The 11,564-nt window shown below is 45.0% G+C and overlaps 1 pseudogene; it reads left to right on the top strand.

Annotated features, from left to right (window-relative positions):
* Positions 1 to 10,566: 10,566 nt before the first annotated feature.
* Positions 10,567 to 11,200, top strand: LOC136130633 (high mobility group protein B1 pseudogene; annotated as a pseudogene).
* Positions 11,201 to 11,564: the final 364 nt, after the last annotated feature.

Genomic DNA, 11,564 nt, shown 5'->3' with positions numbered 1-11,564 from the left:
GACATAGAAGGCAGGGTAACAGGATAGAGAGTGACAGGATTACGGAGGAAGTGTGACTTTAGACAGGATCGTCAGGAAATGACTTTCTGGGGCTGAGGTGGTGTTTGGGCAGAGACTCATACAAAGCGAAGGTCTGAGCTATTTCAGTATCTGTATAATGGGTGTTCCAGGTATGAGTGATGGCGCTTCGGCAATGTGCTGGGCTGGCTGGGAGATGAGGTTGGGGAGCTGATCACGTGGGCAGAGCCCCAGGGAGAGGCTCACTAGTGGGGTGAGAGCAGCATGTGAAAAATCAAAATGGAATAGAGGGCTTCCCTGGTGGCGCAGTGGTTGAGAGTCCGCCTGCCGATGCAGGAGACACGCGTTCGTGCCCCGGTCCGATAAGGTCCCACATGCCGTGTAGCGGCTGGGCCCATGAGCCATGGCCACTGAGCCTGCGCGTCCGGAGCCTGTGCTCCGCAACGGGAGAGGCCACAGCAGTTAGAGGCCCGCGTACCACAAAAAAAAAAAAAAAAAAAAAGGAATAGAAAACATCAGAATGCACTGCAGGTGGTACAGTAATATATACGTGTACACAACATAAACAGAATTTCTTTTTTTAAAAATAGATTTATTTTATTTATTTACTTTTGGCTGTGTTGGGTCTTCGTTACTGTGTGCGGGCTTTTCTCTAGTTGCAGCGAGTGGGGGCTACTCTTCATTGTGGTGTGCGGGCTTCTCATTGCGGTGGCCTCTCGCTGTGGAGCACGGGCTCTAGGCGCACGGGCTTCAGTAGTTGTGGCTCGCAGGCTCTAGGGTGCAGGCTCAGTAGTTGTGGCTCATGGGCTGTGTTGCTCCACGGCATGTGGGATCTTCCTGGACCAGGGCTCGAAGCCGTGTCCCCTGCATTGGCAGGCGGATTCTCAACCACTGCGCCACCAGGGAAGCCCCAAACAGAATTTCTTACACTAGATGTCCCAGTCGGAAAAGTCTGAAAGCCACTGATGTGAAGGTACTCAATCTGGACCTGGATCATCTTTACACACACACACACACACACACACACATGTATTCACGTATTGTAGTAACACATACAATACCCATATATATGCAAATAGTAATATACATATATAGTAATAGACTTTTTATCTTTAAATAATTTTAGATTTTATAGAAAAGTCGTGAAGACGAAATACAGAGAGTTCCCACATACGCCCACGCAGTTTCCCCTGTTAGCATCTTATATTACCATAGTGCTTTGTTAAAACTAAGAAAACAACATTGGTATATTATTATTAACTAAGCTCTAGACTCTATTTGGATTTCAGTCATTTTTACAGTTTTTAGTTCCAGGATCCAACCCAGGACACTGCCTTTCACTTAGTCACTGTGTCTCCTTAGCTGTCTCTGGTCTCCGATAATTTCTGTCTTTCCTTGTTTATCACGATGTTGACGATTTTGAGGAGTATTGGTATAAGATATTTTGTAAAATGTCCCTCAACCTACAAACCATCCAGAGGTGGGTTTTTATCTTGTGTTCCTCTCATGATTAGAATGGGGTTATGAGTTTTTAGGAAGAACCCTGAAGAGGTGGAGGACCTCCTATCACATCCTGTTGGGGGGTAGAAGGTACTGACCTGACATCACTGGTGATGTTAACATTGATCACTTGGTTAAGGTAGTGCTTGCCAGGCTTCTCCACTGTAAAGTGACTCTTTTCCCCCTTTCCATTCTGTGTTCATTAAGTTCAGCCCACAGGAGGCGAGAATTAAGCTCCACCTACTAAGGGTGGAGTGTCTACTTGTATTATTTGCAATTCTTCTATAAGGAAGATTTGTCTTTTGTCCCCTATCCATATACTGAATCATTAATTTATACCAAGATGTCATGCATACTCTATACTTTGGGCTGTAATCCAGTACCACGCTATTTATTTTGTCACTCAGATTGTCCCAGCTTTAGCCATTGGGTGCTCTTTCAAGCTGCTTCCTGTGTCTGACATCCTTTTGTGTTTTGAGTGCTTGCTTGCTTTCTGGCACCACAAGTTGCTGATCTTTATATTTTTAAAGTCCTGCTGCTCTGAGTGTATCACTTTGTTGTGGTTTTTTTTCCTTGCAAAAATTTGCATATTTATACTGTTGTATTAGACATGAACTGGAAGGGGGGAGTGGCTGGAGACTCTTGCCGTTCCCCAGTATCTATTCTCCCCTTCTTCCAAAATTACAAAGGTACCAGGTAAGCCTTGTTTTCCTAGCCTTTTTGCAGCCAGGTGTGTCTCTTGACTGAATTCTGGCCGATGATTTGTAAGTGGAGGTGATGCAAGCCACTCCCCAGTTCTTGCCCTTATGAAGACGGAGCTTGAACAAGCTTCCTGGGTCCCCGTCCTCCTTCCTGCTGACTGACAGATGGTGAGATCCACAGCTGTCGTTTCCCATTAACTGCAGCAGCAAGAGCCCAGACCCCGTGTCGGGAAATGGTTTTCCAGCAGCTGAACCGAGGGCGTCCCCCAACCTGTTCTCTACCCCCAGCAGAGTCTTCATCACACCACACCGGCAGGACCAACAGACAACAACCAGCCAGCGGACCTCACACTGAAATGGCATGGCTGAGCAGCCTGCTAAAATCAGGTCTCAGGCAAATGTGCTCAGGGAGAGAGGAGATACGTGAGCCGCCTGGCCACAGCCCACCTGCCCCCCCAACGAAAGGTCTGAGGCCCGGCTCCTCACTGGCAGCGGGTAGTAAGTTGCTTTGGTTAGTTGCAAAAAAGGAGATGTGGTTCCGGTTTCCCTTTTCTCTCCTCTCTCTCCCCCTCTTCCCTGATCCCTTTTAATGATAACAAATCCTCATGATCAGAAACCATGAAATACTGGAGAGATAAAAAGGGCTAAGTGATATTCTGAATCCCTGGGTAAGGATCAAGGGAAACTAACAATTAATGAGCTCTTACGACACGCCAGACAGTATGTCACACAGATTGTATTATTCTTCAGAGAGACGCTGAAGGTGAAAGATTTTCTCTCTCACTGTTAAAAGGGAGATGGTGGTCAGAAAAGTTAAGTGACTTTCCCAAGGTTGCACAGCAGGAAATCAGCAGAACCGGGATTGAACACAAGGCTGCCCGTCCCCAGTTCTTTCCCCTACCTTGTCATCTCTGTGTCTCCAGGGCTGTTCAGGGCCTGCTATATAGTTTCTGCTTTTCTACTTGGCCCTGTTCTTTTGGGGGGTGGGGTGGTATTTGTTGGACCCCAGCTTAAGAACCCTATCATTAGGACAACTTGGCTCCCTTTCCTCCTGGGCAGTTGTGATGGACTCTCTCCCACTCTGACAGCGGACCTTCTCTCGTGTCGTGTGTCCATTCTGTAACGCTGAAGCCCGGCTGTGTTCTTCCTATATCATCTCATGCAGGAAGGCATGCCTGGAAGCGAGGGAGGGGCAGTAGACAGAACCTCTGAACTGTCTAGCAATGTAGAGCCAATTCAGGTGTCCTGCGAAAGCATGCAGAACGCTTGCGGGGTTGGTTTTCGCCTGATGATGGCTGCTAATATCATCTGAGTAGCCTGGGGCTGAATTGCATGAGCTTTGGAGCCAGATATCCTGGGTTCATCTCCAAATCTTGCTATTATGCCGGTTTGTTCTGTAACAAACTACCTGGAAACATAGTGGTAGCCATTTTATGTCACATGATTTTGTGGGTCAGGAATCCAGACGGGGCTTGGCAGGACAGTTCTTTGGCCCACATGGCATTAACTGGGGTCATTTGGTGGTCTTCAGCTGGCAGCTGAAGACCAGCTGAAGGTCAGAAGGGTCCAAGATGGTTTCATTCACATATCTGGTGCATCGTGGTGTTAGCTGGAGGGCTTGGCTCAGCTGGGCCCCTGTCTCTTTCCGTGTGGTCTCAGGGCCTCTCCACGTGGTCTCTCCAGCAGGGGTTTCAGATGTTTTACATGCCAGCTAGCGCTCCAAGAGAGCACGCTGCCAGTCCTCTTAAAGGCTGGGTCTAGAATTCACAAAGCCCCCTTTCTGCTGTCAAAGCAATCTGAGGTCAGCCCAGATCTAAGAGAAGGGAGAGAGATCTCGCTCTCTGTGGGAGGAATGTCAAACAGTCTGGGGCCACGTTTCACCCATCACTGCTCCTCACAACTGTGTCCCTGGGCAAGTTTCTCAACTTTTTGAGCCTCAGTTTCCTCATCTGGAACTGTGAAGATAATAACACAAATCTCACAAAACTGTTGTTTTGAGGATTAAATTAGAGAGTGGATGTGAAGTGCTTAAGACATTGCCACAATACGTAATGCACTCAATAAATGGGAGCCCCTCTAGTGCCATGGTTAAGTTTACAGGCTCTGGAGTCAGACTGTCTGGGATTCATTTCTGCCGCTTGGCAACTGTGTGACCCTGAGCTCGTTACCTAACTTCTTTTGCCTCCATCGTGTCCTCTGTATCCACCCCATAGAATTGTGTTACTGGGATTGGGATCATACATGTAAGCACTGGCTCACAGAAAACACCCACATGTTTTTTTGGATGGTGGGCATGTGTTCCCTAACTAGGAGGAAGCACGTCCTTGTCCTGGGATTCAGTGACAAGATGCGTCTTTAGGTTAACACCTTGGGCACTCTTAAGGAAACTGAGCTCAAAGCGGAGGTGCCATGTGACACTGGATGCTTCTGGTCATAACCGTGAGCCAGGCATCAGGTAAACTCGGGTGGATGCCGCCTTGCAGAGTTACTGATGATCCCACCATAAACCAGTGCAAAAGAGTCAATGTTGGTGTTACCTCTGGGCTGCAAGAAACACATCCACCCCAGACAAGGTAAAGCAAATCGCTTCCGCCTCCTGGAAAACATCAGAAGGAGATCGCAGAACAATAGCAGAGTGAAGGAGCAAAACTGTCAGAGGCTTTCATTAAGGATGGGTGCAGGGTTGTGCCATCGAGCTAGCACTTGGGGATTTTGCAGAGCCCAGGGAGTGACTGGTGGCATGGAGGCTCTGGAAAGTGCCCAATGCACGGGCAGTTGGGTAATCCCCATATCACAGAGGCCCAAGGTATCAATAGAAGGGGATGGCATCATCAAATCTCAGAGTTGGGAGAAATCCCAGAGGTCCCACCAGATGCGTGAATAGCTCCTACCTTCTAGGACAGTGGTCACATCAACATCTGCTTGTGCACCCCAGTGGAGAGTAGTTCATTATCTCTTGTGGTAGTTCATCTTGTTTATGTACGTCTCTGATTGCTAGTTCCCTCTTAAATTAAGAAAAATCTGCTTAAAGTTCTAGCTCTGGTTCTAGTTCTGCTCTGTGGTAGCACACAAACAAGCCTCCTAACACATACTAGTTTTCTAGACATTTGAAATCAGTTCCCATCCCCTCTGAGCCTTCTCATCACCAGGACAAACAGCTCTAGCTCCTTCTATTGTGTCTCGGTGATCTGAACTCTCTCCACCACCCTCAGGATTCTTCTCTTGACCTTCTCTTTCTAGAAATAAGACAAAATCACCCAGGTACCCCACAGCCAGAAAAACAAAAACAACTTTTACTTCGCTTGTGTTCCTTATCCACTCTTTTGCTCTGTGCTGGCACTCTCTTATATAGTTGGTATCATAGCATTTGGGGGATGCTACTGTCTTCACATCACGTGGTGGATTAAAATAGCCACAGATTCTTTGCTACTCTTTCCACCGAGAGTTGGAGCCTATTTCTCCACCCCTTGAATCTGGGCTGGCCTTTTGATTTGCTTTGGCCAGAACATAGCAGAGGTGATGTCTCAAGAGACCTAGCAGCTCCCACTCTGGTCCTCTTGGGATTCTGGCCTGAGACCACCATGCTGAGAAGAAGTCCAGGATATGAGAGCCAGTGGAAAGAGAGGCCCATTTCTTTCAAACATTCCAGCCATCGCACCCGAGGCCCCAGACACACAAGTGAGGCCATTCTAGTGCATCAAGCCCAAGATGCAGCTGCATGAATGGGGCCAGGAGAGACGAACATAAGAATTGCACTTTCAACCCAAAGAATGGTAAAAGAATAAATTGTTCATGTTTTAAGCTACTAAATTTTGAGGGGTTTATTATGCAGCAGTAGAAAACTGATATTTTTACAGCAGAAATCATTCACTGAGTGCTTGTACTCTACACTCACCCACAAGGGTTTTTCCCCTTGCAATAGTGAAATATTTACCTACCGACTTTCTCCCCTTAGGTGTCCTCAGCTTAGGGCCCCCTGCCCTGGGGGGGAGAGAGTCCAGCTATCTTGTTTTGCCAATCAGCTGCATCACTAAGAACACATGCCCAGCATGGGAATGAGCTGCTCAAGCCAGGAAACTAGACCCCTATTTTAAGTGACAGTTGTCATAGAAAAACAGAATGTCTGAAACTGACATCAGGAATAGGGTGTTATTCAGTGGCTGGTATCTTATTGCCTGATACTGGGAGGAAGTTACAAGCCAAAGGAAAACACAATAGCATATGGAAGAGGCCACGTGGTAGACTCTCTGTGGAGTCAAGAGAGGAACAAAATACTAACTTCCATTGCCAAGAAGTTCTTTTTTTTTCTTTCTTTCTTTTTTCAATATCTTTCTTTGGGTCTTTGGATTTCCAGGTAGCAAGACCTTAACAGAACTATAGAAATCAATTCATTTCAACAAACAATTCTGAGCATCTATTAAGTGCCACACCCTGTGGATGGGGAGGCAATGAAAAACAACACAGGTTCTGCCCTCAAGGAGGTCAGTTCAGAGTGGTTCACATCCAGAAGACTTCATCGCAAGTAGCAAGGCTTGTAAATACGTCAAGATATCTGCTGTAGCTGTGATGCTTTAGCTCTGGAATCAGCAATTTCTCTACAAAGCCTTGGTTCACAAATAAGATATACTATTGGCCAATAAGCACATAAAAACGTTGCTCGAGAGTATTAGTCATCAGGAAATTTATATTAAAACCACATGATATACCATTACACTCACTAGAATGGCTAAAATTAAAAGAATGATAATAAAATCATTGAAAAAGCTGTGGATGACTAAAAAGCTCATACTGTTGAGCTCTGGAACAACTTTGGGGGAAAATTGGCAAGTTTTAAATAAACTTGTAAAGTTTTGTATTTACCATGTGACGTAGGAATTTTACTCCCACGTATTAACCTAAGAGAAATGAAAATCTAAGTCCACACAAAGACTTGTACATGAATGTTCACAGCCACTTTATTCATAACAGTAAAATAATTGGAAACAAGGCAAATGTCCATTATCAGATGATTGGATCAAGAAATTGTGGTATGTCCATACAATGAACTACTGCTCTGCAATAAATAGACGTGAACTGTGATACACGAGACAACACAGGCCGATCTCAAAAACGTTATGTTGAGTCAAAGGAGCCAGGCACAAAAGAATATACACTATATGATTTCGTTTGTATGGAATTCTAAAGAAGATGAATGTATGGTAATAGAAAGCAGATGAGTGGTTGCTTGAAGCTGGTGTTGGGTTGCTGAGCTTAACTGGGAAGGAACAACATAAGAAAACCTTGGGGGTAATAGAAATGTTCCGTGTTGGGTAATAGAAATGTTCCATATGTTGGGAAATAGAAATGTTTCATATGTTGGATGTGAGCAGGGGGGTAGTTGCAAGGGTATATGCATTCATCAAAACTCATCAAATTGTACACTTTAAGTGGATTCATTTTATTGTACGTAAATTTCGTTTCAATAAAGCCGATGAAAAAACTTTACGAAAGCATATATTCAGAGAAGTGCTACTATTTCTACCCCTTCTACTCAGTGTTCTGCCGGAGCCAGCTTGCACTTGCTTGCAAGAGCCAATTCTGTGCATCTCTGCAGGCAGCTTGAAATTGACCACGTTGGGAGTATTTACACCAAGGAAAGTGGCAAATTTACAAACCAAGGCTTTTGCAGGGTTTTATTTTTTCCAGATAATTGGTTTACCTGCCGATCACTGCCTCTACCTGACCTATCTTCCACTCCTTGTACATAAACTATCTCACTGGTTTCTAGTTTATTCTGCCTGTATCTTTTTGTAAAAATCAGCAGACATGTGTTTGTTTTCTTATTTCCTCTTTTTTCTTACACAAAAGTAGCATTCTGTGTATGCTTCTTTGCATTTTTCCGCTTAACAATAAATCCAGGGACTCACTCTGCAGAGTACCCCATTGTTTGACTGTACTGTAGTTTACTCAACCAATTGACTGCTTTGGGGCATTTAAGCCGTTTCCGGTATTCTGCAGTTACAAGTTACCCATAATGCTATAACAGATAACCGTGTGCCTGTGTAGTTTTGTGTTGTTGGAGGTGTCTTTTGAACTTAAATTCTTAGAAATGGGATTGCTGGCCCAAAAGGCACATGTTACATATTACCAACTTCCTCTCCATCGGGCTGTACTAGTTTGTATTATCACCAGCAATGTATGAGAGTGTCTGTATCATTACCACCTTGCCAACCACGTATGTTGTTAAGCTTTTGAATTTTTGCCAATATGGTGAGTAAGGAATGGTATCTCAGTGTACTTTCAATTTGTGTGTCTCATAGTGAGTGAAGTTGAACTTCTTTTCATGTAAAAGGGTATGGTGCAGACTCTTGCCCCCCACCCTACAAAACCTTTCATTTATACGGCCCCTTCTTGTCTGACCAGGTCTTAGCGTCTTATTTCAAGTCATTGAAAGAGAATCTGATTGGCCCACCTGCCTGTGACTTGGTTGCTACCCCAGGTGCGTTCGGCCCTGATCAGCTGTCTATTCCTGTCATACAACAGGGGCTTGATGGGAGTTCTCAGAAGGCAGTGAGCAGTCACTGTATGAAAGATGTTGAGGGAATACCAGTACTGAAAATGTGTGTTGGAGCCCAGATGGCCCCTTCTGCTAAGGCTGATACTGTCTGACAATTCCGTCATTCAATACATATTTCTCACTGAGTACCTACTATGTGTAAATGCTGGTCTAGGCACCACGGAGGAGGCAATTTTTTATATTAAGAACATATTATGGAGCATTTCAAACAAATATAAAAGTAGAGAAAATATATAATGAAACTCCATGGACCCATCACCCAACTACAACTATCAACTCATTTCCATTTTTTTTTCCATCTATACACCACATACTACCCTCCCCCATGGCTTTACGTCATTTCATTTGTAGATATGTCAACGTGAATCTCCAAAAGATAAGAGCTCCTAACTATAAGGACATAACCATAATAACATTATCACACCTTAAAAATGAACAATAATTGCTTCATATCAAACATTCACTCATTTCAGGTTTGCATGTTTGGTTGTTTTTATAGTTTGTTCAAATCAAGATCTAAATAAAGTCCATATATTGTAATTGATTGGTACGCCTTTCAAGCTTCTTTTAATCTATAGCTTCTCCCTTTTCTCTCTCTCTTTTTTCCTTTCAACTTAAGTATTGGAGAAACCAGATCATTTGTCCTACAGAGTTTCCCACCCGTGGTATTATTTAAAATATTCCTCCTTCCTCTGTACTTCTTTGAAATTCAGATTTTGGGACTTCCCTGGTGGTGCAGTGGTTAAGAATCTGCCTGCCAATTCAGGGGACACGGGTTCAAGCCCTGGTCCGGGAAGATCCCACATGCTGCAGAGCAGCTAAGCCCGTGCGCCACAGCTACTGAACCTGTGCTCTAGAGCCTGCAAGCCACAACTACTGAGCTCACGTAACACAACTACTGAGCCTGTGTGCTGCAACTACTGAAGCCTGCACACCTAGAGCCCGTGATCCAGAACAAGAGAAGCCGCCACAATGAGAAGCCCGCACACCGCAACGAAGAGTAGCCCCGCTCGCCACAACTAGAGGAAGCCTGTGTGCAGCAATGAAGACCCAACGCAGCCATAAATAAATAAAGAAATAAATAAGAAATAAATTCAGATTTTATTTTATTTTATTTTTTCGGTGGCATCACACAGCGTGTAGGATCTTAGTTCTCCAACCAGAGATGGAACCCGAGCCCCCAGCAGTGGAAGCGTGAAGTCTTAACCACTGGACCGCCAGGGAAGTCCTCAGATTTTATACATTTATTTATTTATTAAAAATTTATTTATTTATTTATTTTTGACTGCGTTGGGTCTTCGTTGCTGCGTACGGGCTTTCTCTAGTTGCGGTGAGCAGGGCCTGCTCTTCGTTGCAGTGCACGGGCTTCTCACTGCGGTGGTTTCTCTTGTTTCGGAGCACGGGCTCCAGTAGTTGCGGCACATGGGCTCAGCAGTTGTGGCACGGGGGCTTTAGAATGCAGGCTCGGTAGTTGTGGCGCATGGGCTTAGTTGCTCCGCCGCACGTGGGATCTTCCCGGACCGGGGCTCAAACCCGTGTCCCCTGCTTTGGCAGTGAATTCTTAACCACTGCCCCACCAGGAAGTCCCTATACATTTACTTTTGCAAGACTCTTTCAGACAGACACAAATATATGGCTGTCGACAGAGTGGAGAGAGTCAGGAGGCTGCGTCTGGCTCCAGCTGTCATAGCCATTGCAGTAGGTTGAGCTCCATAGAGACAGTTCCCCGGGCAAGGGAGAGCCAGATGGGCACTGGGCCCCCTGTGCCTCACTGCAGAAAAATAATTAAACATGGGGAAAGGAGATCCTAAGAAGCCGAGAAGCAAAATGTCATCCTGTGCATTCTTTGTGCAAACTTGCCGAGAGGAGCACAAGAAGAAGCATCCAGATGCTTCAGTCAGCTTCTCAGTGTTTTCTAAGAAGTGTTCGGAGAGGTGGAAGACCATGTCCGCTAAAGAGAGAGGAAAATTCAAAGACATGTCAAAGGCTGACAAGGCCCGTTATGAAAGAGAAATGAAAACGTATATCCCTCCTAAAGGGGAAACAAAAAAAGTCCAAGGATCCCAATGCACCCAAGAGGCCTCCTTCGGCCTTTGTCTTGTTTTGTTCTGAGTATCGTCCAAAAATCAAAGGAGGACATCCTGACCTATCCATTGGTGATGCTGCAAAGAAACTGGGAGAGATGTGGAATACGCTGCTGCAGGTGACAAGCAGCCTTATCAGTAGAAGGCTGTTAGGCTGAAGGAAAAGTACAAAAAGGATATCGCTGCACACAGAGCGATATATCCCTGCGTACATACCGATATGCAGGGAAGCCTGATGCAGCAAAAGAGGGAGTCGTCAAGGCTGAAAAAAGCAAGAGAACAAGGAAGAGGAGGAAGACGAAGAGGATGAAGAAGAAGAAGAAGACGATGTCGATGAATAAGTCGGTTCTAGCGCAGTTTTTTTTTCTTGTCTATAAAGCATTTAACCCCCCTGTACACAACTCACTCCTTTTAAAGAAAAATATTGAAATGTAAGGCTGTGTAAGATTTGTTTTTAAACTGTACAGTGTCTTTTTTTGTATAGTTAACACGTTACCGAATGTGTCTTTAGATAGCCCTGTCCTGGTGGTATTTTCAATAGCCACTAACCTTGCCTGGTACGGTACGGGGATTGTAAATTGGCATGGAAATTGAAGGCAGGTTCTCGTTGGCGCACAGCACAAATTAGTTATATACGGGGATGGTAGTCTTTTGCTCTTGCCCATTTTGGATCAGACTAGTCATTACAATGTTTATCTTTCATAC

This window comes from Phocoena phocoena, chromosome 11 (genome assembly GCF_963924675.1).
Source record: "Phocoena phocoena chromosome 11, mPhoPho1.1, whole genome shotgun sequence".
Taxonomy (NCBI): domain Eukaryota; kingdom Metazoa; phylum Chordata; class Mammalia; order Artiodactyla; family Phocoenidae; genus Phocoena; species Phocoena phocoena.
Note: the sequence above shows the minus strand (reverse complement) of the source record. Positions and strands in the feature narration are given on the sequence as shown.